At 43.5% G+C, this 26853-nt stretch overlaps 1 protein-coding gene across 1 annotated transcript in view; it reads left to right on the forward strand.

The window, feature by feature from the left end:
- The first annotated feature begins 12508 nt into the window (after positions 1-12508).
- Positions 12509-26853, forward strand: part of LOC141259659 (cAMP-dependent protein kinase inhibitor beta-like) — a 210866-nt gene continuing 196521 nt past the window's right edge. Inside the window, exon 1 of the mRNA XM_073675950.1 lies at positions 12509-12802. The gene's annotated coding sequence lies outside the window, so the exon portion shown is untranslated. The remainder of the gene's footprint in view (positions 12803-26853) is intronic.

Consider the following 26853-nt stretch of genomic DNA (forward strand, 5'->3'; position numbering starts at 1 on the left):
CAGCAGGCAGGCTGACGAGTGGTCCGGGTAGATGGACTGGCAGACACGGCAGGCGACAGGCGGGAGCCTCTAGGTAGGCTGTCAGGTGGTCACGGCAAATGACGGGCAGGAGCCTCTAGGTAGGCTGACAGGTGGTCACGGCAAGTGACAGGCAGGAGCCTCTAGGTACGCTGTCAGGTGGTCATGGCAGGTGACAGGCAGGAGCCTCTAGGTAGGCTGTCAGGTGGTCACGGCAAGTGATGGGCAGGAGCCTCCAGGTAGGCTGACAGGTGGTCACGGCAAGTGACAGGCAGGAGCCTCTAGGTAGGCTGTCAGGTGGTCATGGCAAGTGATGGGCAGGAGCCTCCAGGTAGGCTGACAGGTGGTCACGGCATGTGACAGGCGGGAGCCTCTAGGTAGGCTGTCAGGTGGTCATGGCAAGTGACGGGCAGGAGCCTCCAGGTAGGCTTACAGGTGGTCACGGCATGTGACAGGCAGGAGCCTCCAGGTAGGCACGGCAGGTAGCAAGCAGGAGCCTCCAGGTAGGCACGTCAGGTAGCGAGCAGGTGCTTCCAGGAAGGAGGCGGGCAGAGCCCATAGACAGACTGGCGGACTGAACGGAAGACAGACTGTCGGGCTGGAGAGTAGTCAGGCTGGTGGGAACGACTAGTAGTCAGGCTAGCAGCAGGACCTGAGGGCTGAAGCAGAGGTAAGTACACTATGCAACAACTATTGCTCGGGCACCTCCATTTTGGAGGAGGTGCCTTATAAATGGGAGGACCTCCGTCAATTGGCCGGGGACTCCTTAGGGCGGAGCACGCGGCCCCTTCAAGAGGGAGGGAGCATGCGCGCGCGCCCTAAGTACCGTGCCCGGGAAGCTGCGCACGCCGGCAGCAGCAGGAAGAGGAGCGCTGGAGGACGCTGGGCGGGGAGCGCGGCGGTGAGAGGGACGGCGTCTCTGCCTCGCAGGGGGCAGAGACACCGATGCTACAGTTATCATGAACAAGGATATACTGGAGAATGTAATGCTGCTACATGGGAAAGCCAAAGTAGGCAGGAGATGGAAATTCCCGCAAGACAATGATCCTAAGCAAACATCCAATTTAGTCAAAAAATTGGTTAGTGAAGAAAAATGTTCACCTGTTGCAATGGCCAAGCCAATCACCTGATTTAAACCCTATAGAGCACATTTGGGATGAGTTAGGGCGTTGAGTTGGGGCCCGTACCCACAGCAATAAAGATGAATTGTTTTCAGATTTGCAAATAGAATGGAGCAAGATCCCTCAAGATGTCTTGAATACCCTAGTGGCTTCAATGTACCATCGGTGTAGTGCAGTAATTAAAGCAAGAGGTTATACTACAAAATACTAAGTTATGGCATTGTAAACAATGAATTACTCTGTTGATATTGTGATCAATAAATAGTATATGCAAAACTTTTGGCAGTCAGTTTTCTCTAATTAAATGACCACACCTATATTCAAAAGCATATTTGTTAAAATTAAGGTCTTGCATGATGACAACTTCATGCACTTTCAATTCATCACCATTGAAATGGCATCCCAACAACCAGACAGAAGTAATCACACTTTTAAAAAAAATGCAAAACTTTTTGGTCGCCACTGTATTTATTCTGTTTCTACACTGTATATGGGCATGTTTACACGGACAGTCAGGCTGCACTAAACGACCGCTGATCGGTAAACCTTTGCTCAGGGCACATGGGTTGCCATAGTTCTTGGCAGTATGAATCCTATTTACACTTGACTATGCACTGTTGAGGACGATAATCTCTTTCACTGTACAAAATCTGTCTACATCTGATGAACGAGCATTTTGCTCAGTCATTGGGCGATTGGCAGCCCGTTCACACTGAGAAATTATCGTGAACGAGCAATCTTAAGAATGTTTTTGTTTTGTGTAGCACTGTCTTATTTCATAGAATCCCCTCATGTTATATATAGCACTGTCCCTCTTTACTTAGTATCCCCTCTTGCTATGTATAGAGCTGTCCATTACTACATAGCATTCCCTCTTGTTATGTATAGTGCTGTCCCTTATTACATAGCATCCTCTCTTGTTATGTAAAGCTCCTTCCCTCTTTACATATCATTTAGTGATGAGCAAAAGTGCTCGCCACTGCTCGGTACTCGCCCGAGTGTCTCACTGCTCGAGAAGCTCGGCGCTCGACGAGTATTTCCGGGTTGCTCGGGCGGGAGCTTGGGTCCCCTCCCTGCATTTTTAGCGCTCTTTAGACAGCCAATGAACATGCAGGGATTGCCTGCCATGCACTGTAATGCCGTAGCCATGTTGGTTGTGGGCATTACAGTGATTGGCTGACCACACAGCATCATCAGGTGTATATAAGACCGGGCGCCGCCATGCTCATCACAGTCTACCAGGAATCAAGCAGAGTAGGGAGAGGTGCTGCTGCGTCAGGGAGAGATTTCCTTGTTTAGAGTTAATATAGATATTCCACAACATTTATCTATAATATCTATCTGAACTAACAGTCCTTCTGAGAACTAATCCAGCTGCTTATAATCCGTGCTAGGCAGGCAGGCAGTGTATGTTGCAGACTGCAGTGCATGATACAGCACATGGGGGTCCATTGAACGTCCAGTTAGTATAGGCATTCCACAACATATACCTATATCTATCTGAACTAACAGTCCTTCTGAGGACTAATCCAGCTGCATATAATCAGTGCTAGGCAGTTAGGCAGGGTATGTGGCAGACTGCAGTGCATATAGTGCAAGAGGGTCCATTGAATGTTCCTGCTGCTGCTGTTGTTACAGATATTTGTAGACATAGCCCCAGATATCAGGGGTCAAGGAAAAAAAATTTTTGATCGTAATCCTAGTTATTTGCTTAAAAAGCAATCCAGAGTACACCATTTTCTGCTCCATTTGCTTGTTGGCACTGCAGAATAGAGCCAGATCCTTTCCATATTACAGAGATAGAAATCCAGAAATTTGTAGTGAACATGGAAAATATTGGCCTCCATTTAATCTTTTTTGCAGTGTGTCAGTGAAGTTATTGACACGAGGTCACTGTGAAAAATAGTAACCTACAGGCCAGCTATTTAAAACTGTGGTTTTCCGTCACGTATCACATATCACTGAGGTTCAATTCCAGCCATTTGTAGTGACCGTGGAAAATATTGTCCTCCATTTAAAATGGGCAAGGCGCGTGGCAAGGGACAAGGAAGTGGATGAGATGGTGATGGTGCATGCAGAGGACGAGACTGAGGCCGTGGGCAAGCTGAAATTGTGCCACAACAAACACCCACATCTTGTCGCTCGACCTTCCTGTGCTGATTAATAGGGGACCACAGAACACCACTATTGAACACAGAGCAGTGTCAAAAGGTTGTTGGTTGGATAGCAGATAATGCTTCCAGTCACTTAGCCACCACCAACACCACCCTGTCTTCCACATGGTCAAGTCTCAGTAGCCGTGAGTCTGGACTGCATATTCCTCACCCTGAACCTCCTTCCTCCCACCATTCTGAGTGCCCGGAGACAACTGATCCCACACTTGGACACTCCGAAGAACTTTTCGCTTTTCCATTTATAGATTTGGGCCTCTGGCCTCGTCCACTTGAAGCGGGGCAAGAGGAGATCGCATGTAGCGAAGCCCAAATATTTGAGCAGCCACGGTCACACGAAGGCGACGGTGGGAACTGTCTCAAGAGGTGGATGATGATGAGACACAATTGCCAGAAAGTCAGGAGGAGGACCAGGGTGCGGAAGTGGAAGACGATGTGGTGGATTATATAGTAACTGACTCATCCTGGCAGGGGGACACACAGAGCAAGGACAGCAGCACACAGGGGGAGGGAGGCATAACACCACAACAGGCAGAAAGAAGCAGTGTGGTGGCCGCAGACACAAGGCGGGAAAGTGTTCCTCGTAACGCCAACACGACGGAAGTTGCCAGTACAACTGCGGTCTTCCCGAGTCTGGTTGTTTTTCAAAGACTCTGACGATAACCTCAAAAAGGCCATTTGTACCACCTGCCAGGCCAGCATCAGCAGGCGTAGCAAAACTAGCAGCCTGACCATCACCAGAATGATCAGGCACTTGGCAGCAAAGCACCCGACTAAGTGGGCCAAACCCCAGGGTTCAGCAACAGTGTCTGTGGGTGACACCACTGCTTGTTCCGCTGTTGTGTGTGCACGCCAATCCCTTGTCCATGGCGCATGCCAAGATACCTCCCGCCCTGCACCTGTCGTTGAACACTCTCAAGTAGCAGCATCAGCAAGCATGTCCACGTCCTTGTCCCAGTGCAGCGTTCAGCTGTCCCTACCTCAGTCCTTGGAACGCAAGTGCAAATACGCAGCTAACGCCCGACAGGCCACACTACTAAATTCACACATTTCGCGAATGCTTACACTCGAAATGTTGCCTTTTAGGCTCGTGGAGATGGAAGCTTTCCGCAACCTGATGGCGTCGGCTGTCCCTGGGTACTCTGTCCCCAGCCGCCACTGTTTCTCCCGATGTGCGGTCCCCGCATTACACAAGCACGTGTCCCACAACATTAGCCGTGCCCTGAACAATGCCGTTATTGGGAAAGTCCACCTAACCACGGACATGTGGACAAGTGCTTGTGGGCAGGGACGGTACATCTCGCTGATGGCACTCTGGGTTAACATAGTGGAAGCCGGGACCCAGTCGGACCTTGGGACGGAACAAGTCCTTCCGATGCTGAGGATTGTGGGCCCTAGGTCAATCAGGGTTGCCCCCACATTTTACAGCTCCTGCACCTCATCCTCCTCCTCCTCTTCATCCTCCATCTCTGAAATGGCCACATTAGTCACAAGCTGGAAGCACTGCAGCACTGCCTCAGCCAAGCGGCAACAGGCTGTGCTGTGACAAACCGCACAATGCTGAAGAGTTGTGGACAGCTCTGAAAGAGCAGGCAGATCTGTTGCTGACACAGCAGAACCTACAGCCAGGCATGATCGTGTGTGACAATGGATGGAACCTGGTGGTGGCTCTGAGGCGAGGCGAGCTCACACACGTACAATGCCTGGCCCATGTTCTTAACCTCGTGGCTCAGCGGTTTCTCAAAACCTACCCGGATCTCTCGGATCTGCATGTCAAAGTATGCCACCTGTGTGCCCATTTTAGAAAGTCAGCTACAGCTTCCGCCGCCCTTGCCGTGCTTCAGCAGCGTTTGCAGCTTCCAGGTCATGGACTGATCTGCGATGTCCCCACGCATTGGAACTCTACATTGCAGATGTTGAAAAGGATTTGTGAGCAGAAGAGAGCAGTTGTTGACTACCAGCATCCACAAGGCGGTCGGTATTCAGGTCATACTCCACACATAAAACCTCAGGAGTAGACATGGATGTTAGACATATGTATCATCCTCCAAAACTTTGAGGACTCCACCAAGATGGTGAGCGGCGATGACGCCATAATTAGCATCACCATCCCGCTTCTCTGTCTTCTGAAATGCTCTCTGCTCTCAATTAAAGAGGATGCATTGCAGGCGGAAGATGATGAGATGGAGCAAGGAACCATGCAGAGTAATTCCACACAGCCCAGCCTCATCTCATCCCAACGTGGATTGGGTGACAATGAGGAAGAAGAGGAGGAGGAAGAACAGGAGCTAGTTTCCTGCGCTATAGATGGTACTACCTGCGCAACTGTCATACCAACTGTTCAGCATGGATGGCCTGAGGACAGGGAGGAGGAGGAACAGAAGCAGGATGAGGAGAAGAGCATGGTCCGTCATCCTCTTGGTGGGGACACGGATGTCTTGCCTCTTTGCAGTCTGGCACAGATGGCTGAGTTTATGTTACGCTGCCTCTCCCGTGACCCTAGCGTTGTCCAAATTTTGGGTGACAGTCATTACTGGTTGGTGACGCTTCTAGACCCATGCTACAGGGAGAACTTTATGTCTCTTATTCCTTTGCAGGACAGGCCTAATAAAATGGGGCAGTACGAGAAGGCCCTTGTTGTGGAATTATTGAAAAAATTTCCATCTGAAAACGCTGGCAGCAAAAGTCACAGTTCGTTGGACAACGAAGGAGCAGCAGAGGCAAGGGAACACTGTCAAAGTTCTGGGACAGTTTTCTCAGACCCTACCATCGCACAGGTGATGAGGCGGGGGGTACTTTCACAAGGAGTGCAAAGTTTGGGAAGACGCTGAGAGAGTACCTTGCTGACCGTACCAACGTCCTCCGTGATTCCTCTGTGCCTTATAATTATTGGGTATCCAAGCTGGAGACGTGGCATGAACTGGCTCTCTATGGCTTGGAGGTCCTGGCCTGCCCTGCCGTTAGCGTTTTGTCAGAGCGGGTTTTTAGTGCCACCGGTGGAATTATAACCGATAGGAGCATCCGCCTGTCAACTGAAAATGCTGACAGACTGACTCTTATAAAAGTGAACAAGGGCTGGATTGGGCCAGACTTCTCAACACCACCGAATGATAGCAGCATAACATAAACTCAAATACAGTGTCTTTTTTTGGGGAGGTCTAACTCTATTTCCATGCACCTCTGTCTTCACACCCAGACATGGGTATACGCTTCCTGATTTTATCTATTTGGTCGTGTCCTCCTCCTTCTCCGCATCCTCATCCTCCACCACATGTACCATATCAACATATCTACGCCTCTTGCAAGGGGCATTGGAGTTCCTCCACATTTTTGGCAGCCATTGCTTCTGTGCTTAGGCAAACAGTATGGGAGACCCACTTCCTAATAATGGGAATTTTTTTTTCAGGAGGCCCTCCGACCTCTGCGTCTCTTGCAAGGGGCATTGGAGTTCCTCCAAATTTTTGGCAGCCGTTGCTTCACTGCATAGGCAAACAGTATGGGAGACACACTTCCTAATAATGGGAGCATTTTTTGCAGGAGGCCCTCAGACCTCTACATCTCTTGCAAAGGGCATTGGAGTGCCTCCAAATTTTTGACAGCCATTGCAGTCACGTCATAGGCAAACAGTATGGGAGACCCGCTCCTTTCTAATGGGAATATGTCATTACTGTGGCCCAGCTCTATGAGTCTTTAAATTGTTAGTGGGGCTTTTCACAAATTTTGGCAGCCCTTGCAGTCACATCATGGGCATTACCACTATAGGAGACCTGCTCTTTTATAATGGGAACATTTCTTTTACTGAGACCCTCCTCTATGTCTCTTTAATGGGGTATTGGGTTGCATCCAAATTTTTGGCAGCCCTTGCAGTCACTGCATACGCAATAACAGTATAGGAGACCCACTCGTTAATAATGGGAACAACAAAGCATAGCCGGCTGATGGCTCTTTAACAATAGCGAGGGCTGACTGCTGACCCTTTAAAAATTGTAAGGGCTGCCTGATGACCCTATAAAAATAGGCTTTGTGACTTTCAGAGTCCCTCCATCATAAATGAAACAGGATGTGTCTGATGATGTGTCACACACCACATGGCCAGATAAGGTTGTAAAATGTTAAAATGACATTTCCCGGTGAATCCATTTGTCTTAAAAAATAACGTAAAAAAATAAATAAAAACACAGTAGGATATTTGTTTAGTATAAAAACCAGACTCGTCAATGTAACCTCAATGTAATCACATTGTTCAGCTCCTGCACCTCCTCCTCCAGTTCGGCCTCCATCTCCGAAATGACCACATTAGTCACAAGCTGGAAGCACTGCAGCACTGCATTGGCCAAGCGGCAACAGGATGTGCTGAAGATAACATGCTTAATGCTTAGGTGACAAACCGCCCAACGCTGCAGAGTTGTTGAAAGCTGTAACACAGTAGCCTGATTTGTGGCTCTCACCGCTGAACCTAAAGCCAGGCATGGTCGTGTGTGACAATGGGCAGAACCTGGCAACGGAGAAATTACAGTAGGAGTAGACACTGTTTCTCTCTATGCCAGTCCTTTAACCGAGCTAAAGATTATGGCTGTGGTGAAATACAACTCCCACTGAGAAGCAGTTTCAAACTGAAAAACATTGGGCCCACCAGAGGATTTGATTCTGAGGGCTCACCTTTCTACCCCACTCAAGAACCCCATAGCTGTTGCAAAGTTTGCACTATCATGAACTCTCCTGATGGAGAAGCCAGGGCCCACCCGAGGATTCTCTGGTGGGACTGTCCAACCCTGTCGAGAAGCAGTACTGGCTAAGAAAAGTGTGTGGGAAGGCTCCCGGGCACCCTATGGCTGCTTTTTTTTTAATGTGGATTGAACGTGCTTAATTGCATGTTATTTCTGAAACCGCATTGCAGATCAGGCCATTGCCCAACTCTGTAGTCATGAAATTAAAGGGCAAAGAAAGATGTTTGTGTGTTGAAGCACCAACGACAAGTGCGAGCTGATGTTGGACGGGCTGCCATTGCTTATGCGCTAAGCTGCATAGAGGACTTCCTGGGAGAAATGACACCCAGAGTAGATATGGTTTCTTTCTATGCCAGTCCTTTCACCGAGCTAAAAAATATGCTGTGGTGAAATACAACGCTCACAAAAAGCTGTGGACTGGCTCTGTACCGTCCCTGGCCACATTCATTTGCCCACGTGTTTGTGGTTAGGCAGTCCTTCCCAGTAGGTGCACTGGGAAGAGCACGGGTAATGTTGTAGTGTGGCGCCCCTGAGGGTTCAGTCGCCACAGAGGTACTACATCTAGTGGTGCCTCACTCTCTGGTAAGGAAAGGGTACAGCCCGGGACCCCAACACCTGCATCCAACACTACACTGCTCCAGGCTGGCTGGAAGGGCAAGATGCACTGTGTTCTGCTGAGCCCTGTCCCTGGCTGGAGTGGGGGGAACCAGAGTGAGGGGGAACCAAGTAGTGGGTGTGGGTGGAGGAAGGAGTTTAGGGGAGCATTTGTTAGGAGTATAAAAAGGGAAACCATTTTTGGAAGAAGAGTAGTAGTAGTTGTTTTGGAGAGTTTGGGGTCTGGTGAGAGGGGCAGGGGCTCTGCAGGAGCTTCGCTCCAGAGTGGGGCCTAGCAAGAGAGGCCCAGGAGTGAGAGGGGAGCAAGGGAGGAATGCTCCGGGAACAGAAGAGATCCAAGGGGGTACGGTGAGTGCAGGACGGCACCCGTACGCCCGAATCTGCCAAGAGTCAGAGGGATCAGGCCGCAAGAAGGGAACCGGTCCCTGGCTCAGCCATGTTACTCCAGGTCTCGGCTGGAAAAACCGGAGGCTTCTGCACTTCCATGGTGCAGTTGCCACAACCTCACCCTAGCCGCCGTGAAGGGCACTGAGTAGGTCCGGGAACTCCAGGTTGACCAGAGGGATCTCAGAGTACCCGATCGGGACAGAGTGTGGGGAGCGCAGGGCAGGAGGGAGAAGACCCAGCGCGAGAAGTCGGCTGAGGAAAGGAACATATAGTAGGGGGGTCCCGATAAGTACTCTCAAATTGCCAGAGGGACTTCTGAACCCCTGCTTGGTGAACGCAGCGCGACGTGGGAAGCGGTAACCTGTGCAGTGTAACCTGAGGAACTTGTAAACTGTGAGTAAAATCAGAGGACTGCACTTCACTGTCTCTGTCGGTTATTGCCACTGCACCATCATCCTTCCTACACGACAATGCCCTGCATCCCTTCATCAACCCTGCCCCGGGGGGCTCGCTCCGCCTGTGGGGAGCAGAAACATCCCAGCTGCCATCCCATCACCCCCGGAGGTCTGCAGCAGCGCCGGTACTCCTTACCGGGAACCACAGGTGGCGTCATGAGACAGACTGTTAACAAAAACCTCCTTTTAAAGAGTGACCCCAGAGGACGGGCCCGGGAGACGACTGCCGTGACATCCCACAGAAGGTCAAGGCCCAGGTACCGAGTCCCCCCCCCCGTATCCCCCTGGGCGAGTCAGTAGAACCCGTGCTTGTGGAAGACGGAGCCGACACCGGGACAAATAGTGGCGGCTGGGGTCCAAGTATGGACACCCGGACGCTGACGCTATAAGGTTGTGGACAGCTTCCGTCTCCACGAGCCTAAAGGGACACATTTCAAGTTCAAGCAGCTATCAAAAATTTGTCAGTATAGTATTACAGCCTGTGGGTGGGTGGGTTTCTGGCTGCATACTTGCGCTTGCATTCCAACTAATGGGGTAGGGACAACTGAATGCTGTGCTGGGACAAGGACGTGGACGGTGATTGTTGCAAGTCTGCAACGACAGGTGCATGGCGGGAAACATCTTTGCATGCGCCAAGGATCACTTATGATGGGCACACTTTTAGGCAGTGACTTGGGAGTCAGAGATGCTTCCAGAGGTCTTCCCCATGCTGTTCCCATGTCTTTTCAGCACTGTATGCATTTGTCTGATGATATGTCACACACCACATGGCCAGATAAGGTTGTAAAATGTTAAAATGACATTTCCCGGTGAATGCATTTGTCTTGGCTGAAAGCAATGCAAAAGTGCAAAAACGCATCAAAAATGCTACGTGTGAACATAGCCCGAGGTGTGGAGGAGCATTTTTGTTTTTGGTTATTTATTTTGCCTTATATACAAGTCATTACCCTGGAAAGGATGTTCCTTAACATATTGCCCGGAAAATCCATTTTGGTTTTGTTTTTGTATGTTTTCTTGTGAGTCCGTAAAAGTGGCGTAATACCTCTGACAACATTGTTGACAGCAGTGACCTGGGAGTCAGAAATGCTTGCAGGGGTCTTCTCCGTGCTGTTCCCATGTCATTTGAGCACTGCTCCCATCGATTTGGGCAATTTTTAGGCCCTCTGCAGACCGCCGGGGTGAGCTGCTTGAAAAATGCTCGAGCTTCTCATAGAATTACATTGGGTTCGTTAATCGGACCGAGCACTCGAGCATTCCAATTTGCTCGCCTCAAACAACGAGTACCCGAGCATTTTAGTGCTCGCTCATCACTAATAGCATTCCCTCTCGTTACGTATAGCGTTGTCCCTGATTACATAGCTTCCCCTCCTGTTATGTATAGCGCTATCCCTCTTTACATAGTATCCCCTCTTGCTATATGTAGAGCTGTCAGTTACTACATGGCATCCTCATTTGTTTTGTACAGAGCTGTCTGTTATTAAATTGCATTCCCTCTTGTTATGTATAGCGCTGTCGCTAATTACATAGCTTCCCCTCATGTTATGACACTGTCCCTCTTTAAATAGTATCCCCTCTTGCTATTTATAGATCTGTCCATTACTACATGGCATTCTCTCTTGTTATGTATAGAGCTGTCCGTTATTACATATCATTCACTCTTGTTATGTATAGCATTGCCCCTGATTATATAGCTTCCTCTCCTGTTGTGTATAGTGCTGTCCTCTTTACATAGTATACCCTCTTGCTATGTACAGTATAGAGCTGTTCCTTATTACATAGTATTCCCTCATGTTATATATAGAGCTGTCCGTTATTACATAGTATCCTCTATTTTTATGTAAAGCCCAGTACATAAGGGATTTACATGGCATTATCATCCCATCATGTTAGGTATAGCATTGTCCCTGATTATATAACTTCCTCTCCCGCTATGTATAGTGCTGTCCCTCTTTACATAGTATACCCTCTCGCTATGTTATGTATAGCGCTGTCCCTTTTTACATAGCATTCCCACTTGTTATGTATAGAGCTGTCCGTTACTACATAGCATTCCCTCTTGTTAAGTATAATGCCGTCTCCTATTACATAGCATTCCCTCTTGTTATGTATAGCGCTGTCCCCTATTACATAGCATTCCTTCTTGTTATGTATAGCGCTGTCCCCTATTACATTGCATTCCCTCACATTATATATATCGCTCTCCCTCTCCCTTTTTACATAGTATCCCTCTTGTTATGTATAGCGCTGTCCCTTATTACATAGTATCCTCTATTTTTATGCATAGCCCAGTACATAAGGGAAAAAAATTGGTGTCTGCAGATGTGCAACAGAGTACCTGTGTGTTCATCACGTGACATATCACATGTCCTCCCTAAAATGACATGTGACAAGTCACATGATACATTGGTAGCTGTGGGGGTCCACACACCCTAAACTGCCAGGGGCCCTAGCTACCCTTAATCTGCGCTGAGTATGGGGTCTAACTAGATTCCCATTTTTAGAAGGAAAAAAAAAGTTTCATATGCAGTGCTTTTTTTCTCTCTAATAAATGGGCCATAGATTGACTCCATAATAATCAATGAGCTTCCGCTTGCATAAATGATATCACTTTTTCCTTATGTCTGTTCCCAAAACGGAATATGTAAACCGAGCCTTCGTTTTCTGTCAATTATTTCTTTTTTTTTACATGGAGAATCCCTCCAATATGAACATTAATTACAAATGGATTGCAGATTATTTTCTAATTCCGGTTACGCATAAGAGTAAGATATGTGAACCAGATATCAAGCACAACATGAAGACACTGATGCATTCAGTTATTTACTCAGATTTGGCAATTGGTTAAGCAGTCTATATCGTATGACATTGATGGATACAGGCGATTTCTTCCTCGGCTTCACTTCATTTCATCATTTTTGCTTGTAAATCTTGCAGCCATATATGCTAATGTGTTATTTCCGTGTCCACTTGATGGCAGTGCGATTATCTTTCTAGAATTGCTCAGTGCTAAGATCCAGGCAGGGGAGGGGAATCTGTCTGTTCAAGTCACATAATAAAGAGGAGAAGTAAAGGTGTATGTGTGTTGGATTACTGGGAAGAACAACTGTGGCAGCGTCTCAGTTGGCACCGGGCACCGCATGTGGCTGCTGTCCTTACGCCCCATCTTAATCAGTGCGGCTGTCGCTGCTGCTGACATGACCTCCACACTTCTCTGCAGAGGTCTGGATTATAAAGGCTGAGCACTGTATCCTGAGTCTTTTCAAGAGGGTCTCTGACAGCCCCAGAGTGCTATACTGATCATCTCATTGGTGAGTGATTATGGGGCTGCAAGTCATTGGGTTACGGTGGGTCAAGGGCTGCAGGAGCGCACATCATATATGGATTTCTATATGTATATTTTGCAAAAGATCATCAGATTATTCCATGACTCACTCTGCTGCTTTGTTTTAGATCTAATCTTCATTTGATTGAAAAAAATCCACAAATTCCTGACTTTTTTTGACTAAAGAACAGGAATTAGAGTCAACAGATGGGATATGAGCGTGAGGGGGAGTCAAGGGGGCTTTTATCATATGCATATTGGTTATAAAGGATGTCCTGGCTGCTAGGATTCCTGATCTGTGCACCATAACTATGCACGGATTAATTTATGGAGGTCTTTAAGGGTTACGTTAATATTTGATGTGTTGCATCCTTGGCGAATCAATGAGTGCCTTTGATCACTATGTGTTTCTTTCCGTGGTACTCCTAGTAACTGCTGGCATATTTTGTCTTACCAATGCTCAGAGAGTAAGCAATTCATTGAATGAACTCCGGCTCTTCACTACAATAAACTGTCCGTCAGTCTGTGACATTTTATTAAAAGAAATCAATTCCAATTTTATGGCAAACATCAGCTGTGAAAATAGCAATCACATGGATTGCCGTTCAGTAAACTGTAGGAATCCATTTTGTATAAATAAATCATAGTGTACATATAGATAGAAAAAGCTAAGGAATGGAAGAATGGTTGTCTGGGGTCCAATTAAATGGAATTATCTGAGTGTATTACCTGGATACAGCAGTGGATGACCATACCTATTAAGCCGCTGTGTCTGTGCAAACAGGTCTCTATAGAGATGTGTCTTATTGTGATACCTAGAGCATGTATATTATTCTTACTACTGGTTCATGTTCACACTGTCTTCTTATCAGATAGGTCCCATGACTATGCACAGGATAAAATGCACCTTCTATAAATTGGTCCTTATGCATCTTTAAACCTTTTCTAATTCATGTGTGCAGTCAATGCGCTGATGCAGACAAATCAATGGACCATTGATGTATTCCATTGTGAGATACCTTTTTTATAGTGGCTCTTTGGACTGGAAGATGAATGAGGTTTTTTTTTTGTTCAGACAAAACCATTTTTTTTGGTCATTGAAAAACACTATGAGGGCAATTTGTTAAGGTCTTTAATACATTAATAAATTACAGTATTTTTGCAAATCTTGACAGATTACATACCAGTCCTGGCCAGCTATGCCAATATAGGTGTGACATGGGTGGTCACGCCCACCTGGCAAATTAATTATAAGTTATGTCACTAAAGTGGTGTCACTTTCTCCACAAATGTACTCCTCTGTCTGGTGTACAATTCTGGCGATGGTGCATGATGGGTACGAGGCGTGCCTGGTTCGCTTATAGGTGAGCGCTGATTAATGAATCAGGTCAGTGTACTGCAGCGAGCACTTCATTAAGACTGGCATCCCCTACACCAATCTTAATGAAAAAAAAACAAATAAAACCTACAAAAGACAAAAAATATATCTCATACCCTACCATCATTATATATAAATGTAAAGCAAAGTTGCATATTAAATATAGGGTACTTAGTGAACTATTTTTGATCAAAAAAAGTATACAAGCCGTGCCACCAGCGACCAGGTGACCCTAAATTGGGACGGTACCTACACTGTCTATATTAAAAACTTTACTGTATATCAAAGTTGAAGTAATGCATATAAAAGGGTAGACAAATAGGACCGGGTCCCAACTTCAGACCACCTAGGCCCGTGGTAAACTACATATATACTAATCAGCTCAACAAAGGGGATGCCACACCCTTAATTTGCACAGAATGCAAACAAGACAAAAAAACAAGCAATGTGAACTGAGGTCTAAGATGGTACACATGCAAGAAATAGGAGCATGTTCACACTAGCAAAAAGAAGCAAAACCTACAAAAGACAAAAAATATATCTCATACCCTACCATCATTATATATAAATGTAAAGCAAAGTTGCATATTAAATATAGGGTACTTAGTGAACTATAATTGCACCCTATATATAGAGCACGCTGTAAAAGATATGCCAAAATGGAAAAAACACACAAAACTAAAATAATTCACAAAAATTCTTACAGTTTATAGAACTTTTCATATTTCCCTATATTTTTATCTGGCCCAGACCATCATGACAACTACTTCCAGTCATAACTTTAATCTGCACACCTATCTCCCATCCAACAACTAGCCCAAATGTCCCTCTCACTACCCCCACACAGTAAGGGGCCCCACAAAGTAAAAGTAATAAATTTCTCTATATGCCCACTACCTAGTAAAAATAACCATATGTGCTTCGACTCAAAAATAGCCTTTTTGTGTGCCTCCACGGTAATAATTTCTTTATTTTGCCCCTCAAATTAATATTTAATTTCTATGTCCCCCTCAAAGAAATAATCCACTCTTTTCACTCCATTGTAATAATACCAACATTGTGCTCAATATCGATAATCCCCCTTTGCTCCACAAAAGTAATAATTCCTATTTGTGCCCTGACAAAGAAATAATGACCATTTTGTGTTCATTAATGTAATGTTACCCAAAAATATCCACTTTGTTCTCCACAGTGATGGTGCCCCCACAAATAAAAATATGTTAATAAAACACATACACTCAAAAAAAGACCACAGTTTATAGTGTTTTTCATCTCCCAATTGACTTTTAGCTGCAGTGTTTTTTGCTGCAAAAAATGTGGAAAAACACCAATACAACCTGTGCAAAAGTATAGCTTTTTTTCTCTAAAAAGGTTGTGTGTGAAACCACCCTAAGACTTAAAAGGACTCTGTCAGCACAGAATGACTGTTCAAACCAAGTACAAGTCCTCAGTGCATCATGGTGGAGCCATTCATTTATATATACCTTCCCACCTGCTTGGTTTCTATCTATCTCTGCCCTTCTCTGGCTCTATGAAGACAGAGCTGTCAATCAAAGAAGAGGAGGGTGGAGAGAGGGGAAACAAGCAGGTGGGAAGGTGTATATAAATGATTGGCATCTCCATGATGTAGAAAGTGACGGGACTTGGTTTGCACAGTCACCCTGTGCTGACAGAGTCCCTTTAATAATCCAAGCTCTACACTCATGTGTTCTCTATTTCACATACAACAAATCACTTTTTGAAAACTGCAATGGAAGGAATTGTCCAGTTGAACAAAATTATGCTTTAAGGGAATCTGTCACCAGGTTTTTGCCTCCATAGCTAAGAGTAGCACAACACAGGGGAGGAGACCCTAATTCCAGTGATGCATCACTTACTGGGATTCTTGCTGCAGTTTTGCTAAAACCATAGTTTTAACTGCTGCAGATCTACTAATGAATGCTGAGCTTTGTATAACCCCTACCACACCACTGATTGACAGCTTTCTGTGTACACTGTGCATACTTAGAAAGCTGCCAATCAGAGGTGGGGGCGGGGCTATACAGAGCTCATAAATATGGAGGACAACCTTGCAGCAGGTTTACTAGTCCTCTAGAAATAATCTCCTGCTGATAAACTCATTTTATCAAAAGTATGGCAAACAGCCTAGTAAGTGAGACTTCTCTGGATTCAAGGTCTCTGTTTCTGCATTATGCTGCTCTCAGATTAGGTGGTGGAAAAACCCTGCTGTTTTCCTTTACATAATAACTAAACTTTTTTCATTTTTAAACTAGAAATGTAACTTTTATACTTTTTGTATAAACCTATTTTGCCGCCTTCATGAAAAAAATACTGTAGGTGCTGCAGTGTGTTTATTAAGTGCATAGATCCATACTGTATATGTGGAGTATGGCTTTCCCAACTATGATATACAGTAGCAGTCACAGAGAGGAGTGCAGAAGCTGGTACTCGTCTTACCAATCCCCTGCCACTCTTGGTTCAATGCTGCCTGATTCCCGGATGGTCTCTGTTTGGTCCAAAGAGACATGAGACTTCTGCCCATTATTGCAGGAAGGACTGAGACCCAGGCAGCTTTGGAATGTGAGCGTTTTACTGTTCAATGCCTGTGTAAGAACTACACTTTTCAGAGTGCAGATCACCATGTGCCAAAACACACAGCTATGCGGAAAAAACACATTAAAACCGTATCAAACGTGTCTGTTATTGCAGGTGCAGACAAGTGTATTTTCGGTGCGAGTGTGATCCGATAAAACGTCAGATCACACTCGGACCAATGCTAGTCTGTGGGGCCATGTACAAGTCAGATTTTTTCCTCGGACCGCGTCAGTCTAAGGAAGAAGTCACTGCATGCCAGAGTTTGATCCGATATTCGGATCGCACTCGGCAATGTAAGTCAGTAAGTCAGACTGCACTCGGATGACATCTGAGTGTAGCCTGATTTCCATGGACAGAATGGAGAAGAAGGAAACTATTTTTTCTCCATATGCAAAGCCGTAGAATGATGGGGGAAGGGGAAGGGGCAGGAGAGTCAGCTCACTGGATGAGTATAGCAATAAAGACTAGTATATCCTCGCACGGAGCCACCCAGGATCAGGTGCAACAGTCAATTGAAGGAAAAGGAATCTCCAGCGAAGGATCCAGTCAGGTAACTATAAAGCATCAGTATTTATTCATTATTCGTTTCGGCTAACCTTATTCAGGAATGATCCTTCCTGGATCCTTCGCTGGAGATTCCTTTTCCTTGAATTTTTTCTCCATCTCGTCATCCTAGAGAATCGGATCACAATATGCTCGCACTCTGATCAGCGTTTAATCAGAGTGTGATTTGCCCAATCGACCTGTTTCTCTCGGATGAGAGAATACACAGTCGTCTTTACATGCGCTTAAAAGCGGTTTTACCTGTGGCTTTTGTCAAAGCTTCTAAATTGCAGGCCACCTGTTAATGGGGTCGATGTTTCCCTTCTACGGCTAAAGACTGATTGTTTGTTTTGATGTTATTGTATTACATGTACTGTGTAAATCTATGTGCTATACCTTTAAACCAGGGGTGAGGAACCTTCTTTCTGCCAAGGGCTATTTGGATATTTAATCCATCCTTTGAGGTTCCCCACTCCTGCTTTAAAGTGTTGGTCGGCGTAAATCTCCAGGCCTTAGTTGTCTGGACCAGTAGACCGGCACATGGCAGTATGAGCGCTTGTTTTTTTGGGGACGTTTTGCACTTTTGAATGACACCATTCATTTTTATCATGTGATTTACTGGAAAGTAGAAAAAAAAGTGCTATAAAATAGCAAAAAAAAACGTGTAATTCTGCAAAAGTTTTTTTTTTTTATTCACTATGTTTACTACATGGTAAAACTGACCTGGCAGTATGATTCTCCAGGTCAGTACGATTACACGGATACCAAACATGCATAGGTTTTTTCTATTTATTTGCTGAAAAAAAAAAAATTCTGAAATTTGTAGAAAAAAAAATTGACTTTTGTCGCCATTTTCCGAGATGTGTAACATTTTCAATTTTGGGGAATGGGGCTATGTGAGGGCTTATATTTTGCTCCCTGAACTGACATTTTTACTGATACAATATTGGGGGTCGAAAAGATGTTTTGATCTCCTCTTATTGCATTTTATTCCAGTGTTGTGGCAGCCAAAAAAACATAATTCTGGCATTTTGATTTTGTTCTCATTACGCCATTTACTGATCGGGTTAATTTATTTTATATTTTGATAGATTGGACTCTTCCGAATACAGCAATATCAAAAATGTGTATTTTTTAAATTTACTTTTAATGGGGGAAAAGGGAGGTGATTTGAACTTTTATATATATTTTTTTCATATTTTTAAAATCATTTTTTTCACTTTCAACAGTACTTGTTAGTCCCCTTAGGGGACTTAAACCTGTGATTGTCTGATTGCTTCTACTATAGGATTGTTATGTATAGCAAAAATCACGGTCTTCTATGAACCCCAGCTACAGGATGGCTTTCACAGTAGTACCGTCATAACAGGCACACAGGTCTTCAGCAGACCCCCGGCAGTCATGGTAACCCATCGGCGCCCCGCGATCACCAATACATATAACACAAAGACTCGATTTAAGCAAAGGTCACTTTCTGATGATAGCTTCCTTTAAGAGTGAAAATGTCTTATCAGCATACTGTAGAACAGTACAAAGTTATTGCATTCTTTTTAAGAACGAGGGAACATCCTAGTTCTCACACTGCAACCTTTATTGTCTGTTCACCTGCCGTTATGATCATTGAAAGTGCTGAACAAGAGCACTTTAAATAGGGGCATCAACATGTGACCTCTTGTATTTATGAGTAAAAGAAGGTTCTTTGGTTGAAAAATCTGTGCAATGTTATTTTCAGGTCAGGTGGAATTGCTTCTTCAAGTAACTTGTCATTTCACTTAACGGGTCTGTTTATTGGATATTCTTGCATTGCCCGTAACATAATAAAGCTGGAGCATCTATTCTGAGAATTTTTTTTTTCGTAGAATTTCTTAGAACTCTATTCTGTACAGTTTCGCTGCTATTTAATCTGGAAATGTATGAATAAAATATTTTGCTTTGTTATTCACCTTGACAATGGGGTCATTTCTCTACACAGTCAGTGCAGACTGTTTAGGGACATACCCTATCGAGCAGAATGGTAACGCCTAGTTGTTCATTTATTCATACATTTCCCTGAGGAAGAATAAAGGACCATTGTAAGAAAATATACCTTAGTATTGTACTTTATGGACAAGTTCTCAAGCTGTACTCTTTGTTCCAAGGTCTCTCTAATAAATTGGTTATTAGTGTAAAGAAAGGAGTCATTGTAGAACCTACACATAAGGGTTAAAACGTCCGTCCGGAGACTTTTTTACTTGTTCAAGTAAAAAACACAAGGAAACAATGTTCAGCACACTACACTCCTATTTTACCTGTTTCAGGTGGTAGATGTCTGCTTAGTCTTAGCTCATGACCCACAGCTTCGACTAAGGACATATCTATTGTCTGAAACTAGTAAGATAGTGTTGTGTGCTGAACATACTTTCCCTATGGAGGTTTTTTTGTCATAATTTTATTTTCTTACTTTTAACTTTACCTTTTAGTACACAGACAAATTTAATCTGACAATGATCACATATCGTAAATTTACAGCATGTGGTTGTAGCAGGTGTTTGGAGCGGGCTCAGGAATTGAGCCTGCATCATTCCAGGCAGTTACCAGCTGTTTTACACAGCCAGCATCTGCCCGTAACAGCAACGACCTCAACTGAGCTCCGATCTCTGCTGGTTAATCATTTAAATGCCGCTGTCAATCACTGATGCGCCAGTGCGCACATACACCGGCTCCCATTGGCATCTTACAATTTGATGGGTTGTCATGGCAGCTGTTACCCTGCTGAAGATTCCCATAATTGCAATCTTGATCCTCATGTGAAGCTTAGCCACAGATTGAGCTCCATAGAAGAACCGCAATTTCACTACATACTGCAATACTGTGCTATTAAATACTATGGCATTAAATAACGGAAAAAAAAGAGTGGAGACACATAAGCAGCTATTTTATGATACTTGCTACAAAAAAATGCAATAAAATGAGATCAAAACGTATGTTTGAAAATATTGTTTTAAATAAAAATGTAAGCTCAGAGTGAAAAACAAGCCCCTACACAGTTCCAGTCATAGAAAAATAAAAAGTTACGGGTTTCAAGAAATGACGACAACATTTTTTTTTTTTTACAAAGTTCTTTTTTTGTTCACTAAAATATCAAAAAAAATCCTCATAAAGTTTTGTATCACCATATCCATACTGACCTGAAGAATCATACAACCATGTCATTTTTACTGTATAACAAAACCTCATAAACAATAGCGAAATTATTTTTTTTTACTATTTGACTAAACTTAGCATTTTTTCCCCATTTTTCGGTACATTTTTTCCCTAATTCATCAAAAGCCATTACCCCAGAATTCTGGAGTAAATCACCTTGAAAAGTTGCAAAAAAATTTTGCAAGTTGGAGTTGCCGAAAACAAATTGTGACTTTTGGTGTTTTCGCGCTAGTTTCTCCAAGCTCCATCAAGATGGAGCTAAGATTTGTGGCAAGGTGCATGGAGTGGCTAGACTAAGATCACCTAGGTGAGCCTCAGGGAATCAATGTGCATAAATTAGGAAAATGTAGGTTTACTTATTTATAGTCAAATAATATAGGTCATACTTGGACTAGACATGTAAAATGCACATAGGGATCACCAGGTTCACAGGAGATCAGAAAAAGACACATGCTAAGAGAAATGCAATCATACATATATGGCAGAAACATATTGACAAGTTTAAAATAACATGAAGGAGGCATACCAGTGTGGCAGTTCAACTAAGGAGCACCCCTGACGCGCGTTTCGCGATCAGCGTCCTCCGAGGGGTGAATGCTAAATCATTTGTTGTGTGTTATGTATAGATGTTATGTGATTATAGAAAGATGACTGGTGCGAGGTGATCGCTACAGAACAGGAACTGTTAGCCTCAAACGGACTTACTTGCAAGACATCTGGATTTTTGGCACATCTAGAGAAATAGAAAATTAAAATAAATATAATCAAAGTTCTTAAAACTATGTTTAACTTAAAAATTTATTAATATAATAGGTTATTTTCTATTAGGATTGGTAAACTCAATATTCACTGATTATTGTGCGGATAGACCAGATGATAAACTATATCTGGCTGGTGATGATTGCAGGTTTATTACCCTACAGTTCTCAAGCTATATTTTAAAAGCTTTAAAAAGGGCATTGAATTTTCTCAGCAAAGCTCAAAAGATGAAATAACATTGTTCAAAGGGGGTTTTCGTTTAAAACAATGTGCAAGTGGCATAAGAAGAACAATCTTTCCCGTCTGGAGACCTGTCACTTGTAATAATGCTGCTCCGAGAGTACCTCTGCATACTGCCTGCAGCGCTACTTGCTCTGTAAAAGCCACTACATTAAATGAAGATTTCTTTAAATCTATATGACAGCTCAAGTATTAGTCTGATACAGTCACTCTCTTGGCCTTTAAATGCCATAGGAAAAGAAAGCATCTATAAAGAAGCATAGCATGGACCTTGTCTTCAGAGCATTTACAGGAGGGTAAACTGGTCAGAATTTTGCTGATACAGATTGGGCTCTATTCACATCTGTGTTAGCAAATCTCAGATTTCTCTTTTGTTACATGTGCAGAATTTTGAACTTAATGACAGTGATGGACCCTTTGTATGCCAGACATAAGCAGTGCACCAATCGATGGACCAAAATTAATTTAATGCAGTTTGATGGGTTTCCATTAGGGGGACCACACAAAATCTGCAACAGAGCCACTTAACAGAAGATCCAACACAAATGTGTACATGGCCTTAGCTGGTGGCAGTCATACTCTTTTAATGCAAATTTCTTATACAGCATAGTATATAAAGCCAAAAATAATAACCTGAACTTCCATTGCCTTGCCCAATATTTTTTTTCTACTTTGATTTACAATGTGATATAGTGTGCTGTCAAAATGTTATACTCAAAGTGGAGTTTTCTACTGTATTTGCAACTCAAAAAACATGTAGACATGGCAACTGAAACAATGGCAATGCTGTTTTTTTCTCCTACAGGGAAACAGCAGGACAAGGTCTGGTCCTTTGTCTACTTGAAATATCACTGTGGTTATATGCTGCAGGAAGGAGCCATTTTTGTAGTGTATTCCTATTCTAATAATCATTTTGCTTCCTTTTTGCCAAAGACCATGCTGAAAGTGCTGTATATACAGCCTTGTTCATGCACTTAGAGTAGCTGATTTGAACTGCAGCTGTACTAAAAATTTGTATTCCACAGTGAGCTTCAATGCTCCCCTCCCCAATGCTCAAACACTATTTACAACCACTCTCCCCTCTGATCATCGGGAAGGAGAGCAAAGGAGCTTGCACTGGAGCATACATTTTTGGCACAGCTGCATTTCAAATCAACTACTTTAAGTGCATAAACTAGGCTGGTGAAACAGCACCTTCAGCAGGGAGTTTGGCATGAAGCATACTACAAGATTCATAACTTTTCAAAAACTGATCAATAATAATAATATATAAAAAAAAGTTTAGTTACTCATTAATATAACAGATGGTTTTATAAAATATTGTTTTGTTAAAGATTGTTATTCTAAAAAGATGAATCATAATCTATGCTTATTCAGTTTTAAATGATAAATATAACGTATCAGATGTACTGCTGCCATAAATAAAGTGTGCAATCTGCAGATTAAAGTCTGCCTCTGTGGTTCTTCTCCATACTTTATACGTGTGTGGTCCCTAAGCTTATTATATTACTCCCTGTTGCTCTATCTTTTGTTTTATACTGTTTCACTAAAACACTGATAAATAAATTGCAGCTGCTTTAACCTCCTCCGCATCAACGCCCACTTTTAGGCTCTGTTCACATTACCATCATGTGTTAAGAATCATGATAGTTTTGATTCATCCGTTGTGTAAAGGATTCTAATGAATTCCACCAGTTTACCATAGATTTGTCTGTTTTTTTTTTTCCTTTTTTTCACACTATATTAAAAGGTAAAACTGATGTAAAAGAATATGACCACAGTATGAACAAAGTCTGTATGACGATAGTCACTACTTACGGGCACATTGTGAGGTGGGGAAGTCAGGGAGTCTGAGGTCGAAAGCCAAGAGGGTATATCATAAACTCAGGGGTGAGGCAAAAGCATAGGCAGGTCACAGTCCAGAGGTCAGAATTCCAAGAAGGTAGCCAACGAAGACAAATGGGCTAGGCAAATGGATGGTCAAAGACAAATCCAAGGTCAGTCAACAAAGATGAAAATACTAGAATTCAAAGCACAGAGCAAACATACACACACCACTTGGGCAGAGATACAACTAGCAAAGATAAGAGGCAGACAGGCAGTTAAATAGCCTGGGAATCATAATGAGCAGGAGACACCTGTAGGAAACCTAGCAAGCCCCGGCCCTGATTGGGCAACTGGACTGTCACTAGACTGACAGCTCAGCATACCCAAGCCTCAGAATGGACAGCTGAGCTGTCTATCACAATACTGACAGCTCAGCACGACCCTGTCCCAGTTTGGACGGCTGAGCTGCCACTCACCACATTGAGAGGAGGAATCGTGACAGTCTGATTTTAGAAATGTTTTTTTTTCATTATTTACTTATTTAATAGCATATATTAATATAGACTTTTTTTTTTTACTTATCAGTAAAGTAACAGCTTTTCCATCTTAGCTTAGATTGTCTGGCTACATCTGAATTGATTTCTCCTTGCTCACCATATGGATTTATAGTAAATAAAATCTAAAAATACCAACCTCCGCTATATGTTAATCCTTATTAAATGGCCGTACGTAAGAAGCTTACCACTAACTTACATAATACGGTTTCAGTGACAAATCTTTATTAACCACTTCGCTGCCAAAAATGAGGGCTATTCTAGTTTTTATCTTATTAGAGTGATAGAGCATATTCATATTGTAAATTAGAAGTCATTTTAATGAAAGTTTTATTCTATGAAATCTTACAAGTGTTAATCATGGTAACCTGGGGTTTTAGAGGTAAAATTACATTGTGATAAGCTAATTTACATTTTGGAACCCAATCAATTTATGCAACAATCATGCGACCACATGTAGTTATTTTTTGCACTTCATTTATGAAAAATTCCTTAACTAGTTTTAAAACTTGTCTCCGGAGACTAGTAAAACTTAAAAATACACTGAAAAAAAAGAAAGTAGGGTACAACCACAGTAAGGGCTGTGAAGCATAAAACATACTTCAGTCAAAACTGTCTTTTTAGCTGCTCCTTACCAACAAGAGGGAGAAAGGAGCTTACAATTTGGGAAGCAAGTGCCTTAGACCAACAAGTATATTAACTCCTGAAACAACATATGTACAGTGCTAATATAACCTGCAAATGGAACATATATCACTTTTCTTCTTTATAGTTCTGCAACTTACTGAGGTCCTTCTGCATTCCATAAATGTCAAATTTAATATGTGTTGATTTTAGCATGGCGGGTAGTAAAAATACAATTTGGTAACATTAGGTACAGGTTCATTCTTCTATAAAGCATCATACTCACATGAGGAACTTGTTGGTCTCCAAGGCTTTGCACATTGTCAGAAAGTCTTTATAATGAAGTCTTCAGAGACTTGTTGTAAAATGAAGCGGATGAAAGAAACCTGTAATATATACACATTTATTGTACCATACGCATACAGACATTCCTTTTGTTACATAAACCATAAAACCGGATTATGCACTACAAAATATTCTAAATGGACCATAGGCAAAAATTCTTCAATCTTCCATACATAATTGTTATCATTTTGAAAGTGTCTTTTGCCTAAAATTTGCATATACTGTACAGCATATAATAGTTTTATTACATATCATACACATACAGTGAAACCTCTGTAAAAGACCATCTCTTTAATAAGACCACTGGCTTTTCGAGAACAGATTTCCTGTAACAGATTTTCAGTTCCACTATGTGTAAAAGCCATCTTCTTTGGGAAGACCCTCTTTCCCTTAGGTCAGTTTTGAATATACAGTATACTGTTATGTCTATATACCAGTCATCCATAACATTAAAGCCTGTAAGGTAGCGCTATTCATCACGCTGGGGTACTCGCCTCACTGGGTCAATTAAAGCACACATGCAACGCTTTCCAGTATTACGTAGTCCAGTAGTTTATTACACCTCATAAACCGCACATAACATAGTCCATCTCAGTGGCTCGCCGACATGTTACACATATAACATCCAAGAGCCTTTCCAGTGACAGATATGCCCACTTGGCTCCAGACACAGCCTTCAGCAAGGTAACAATATCAATGTCCACATCAAGCAGCGGTTTTACCTTTGCCGGGTCGTAGCTGCTTCAGTCAGCTCGGATCTGCCACAGCTGTGGCTTTAAGGCTTCCCAGATGGGGCCTCCGGGCCATGTATCTTCAAAGGCTACTGGTTTCTCAAACACAGGGGATCCAGCCTCTGCCTTCCAGGCTAGTGGAGTCCCACACAGGGACCAGGCCTCTCTCTCTAGGCCTCGCCAGGCCACTCTTTCTCTACCTGTTTCAAAACTACCAGGGTTTATATCCTTTTGTGCACACAGGGCGTGTGATGATGTCACAGTCACGTGATCAGTCACGTGAGGGGGAGGTAAATGGTCAGCTAGAGAACACCCCCTGGACATTCTAGCAATGCAGCAAGCTGCTGAATTACATATCCCCCCCTCTGTTCAAACTTGTGGGGTTGAACACATAGCATACACAATAACATTATAACCCACGGTTCACACAGAGACTTGACAATTGCGCTGCTCAGCCCCTGGAACATTAGTCATCGACATTATCCCATTCCTTTGGGACCTACCATCTGTTATTGTCACTACCTTCGTCAAGTCACATTTCCGAGTAGTAACCTTGTCAGACCTCCCCTGCTCCCAGCGGCCAGTCGTAACCCTATCAGACCTCCCCCACTCCCAGCAGTCAATACAGCAGTGTAACTTACTTGCCCTTGTATCTACGGTCAGGTCTGAATTCGTGCTGTCCCGTACTCTATTGGGTTGTTTGTATGGGCCTCTCAGACCTGAGTTACTGGAGGTCTCACTACCTCTAAACCAATGCCCACTATCCTCAGGACATCTTGAAAGGTCTCTAACTTCTACTGTAGCCGTCCTATTATTTGAAGGCCCCTTTCTCTGTCTGGTCTCACAATTTATAGACGGCTGCCATCTTTTGCTGGTCAGACGATGCTCTTTCCATTCGCAGTCTGGCGTGATTCAACTGTTCTACCTCTCGCAGGTAGGTCACTCGGTACTCCATCAGCATGCGTATATAGCAAGATTTTCTTCCTTTCCTACAGCAGAGAATGACACCATGCCGTCTTCATCTGGTATCCAGTCCTGATAATCACGTGGACTGCTTACTTTCATCACACTAGACTTCTTTACCGTCATTTGCATGGCTTGGCCATTTCTCCCAATGAGATTTCTTATCAGAGCATGAGGCACCCGGATGACTTCTTTCCGCAGACTTTGAGCTTCTCTCATAAGCTCCAGATGTCTAATGGCTTGTTCCGTCTTCAATCGGACAAACCGCTTTGTGCGAATACATCGCCAGTGCATG

This window comes from Phyllobates terribilis, unplaced genomic scaffold (genome assembly GCF_046119375.1).
Source record: "Phyllobates terribilis strain yellow unplaced genomic scaffold, ASM4611937v1 Scaffold_3__8_contigs__length_932513732, whole genome shotgun sequence".
In the NCBI taxonomy this organism is placed as follows: domain Eukaryota; kingdom Metazoa; phylum Chordata; class Amphibia; order Anura; family Dendrobatidae; genus Phyllobates; species Phyllobates terribilis.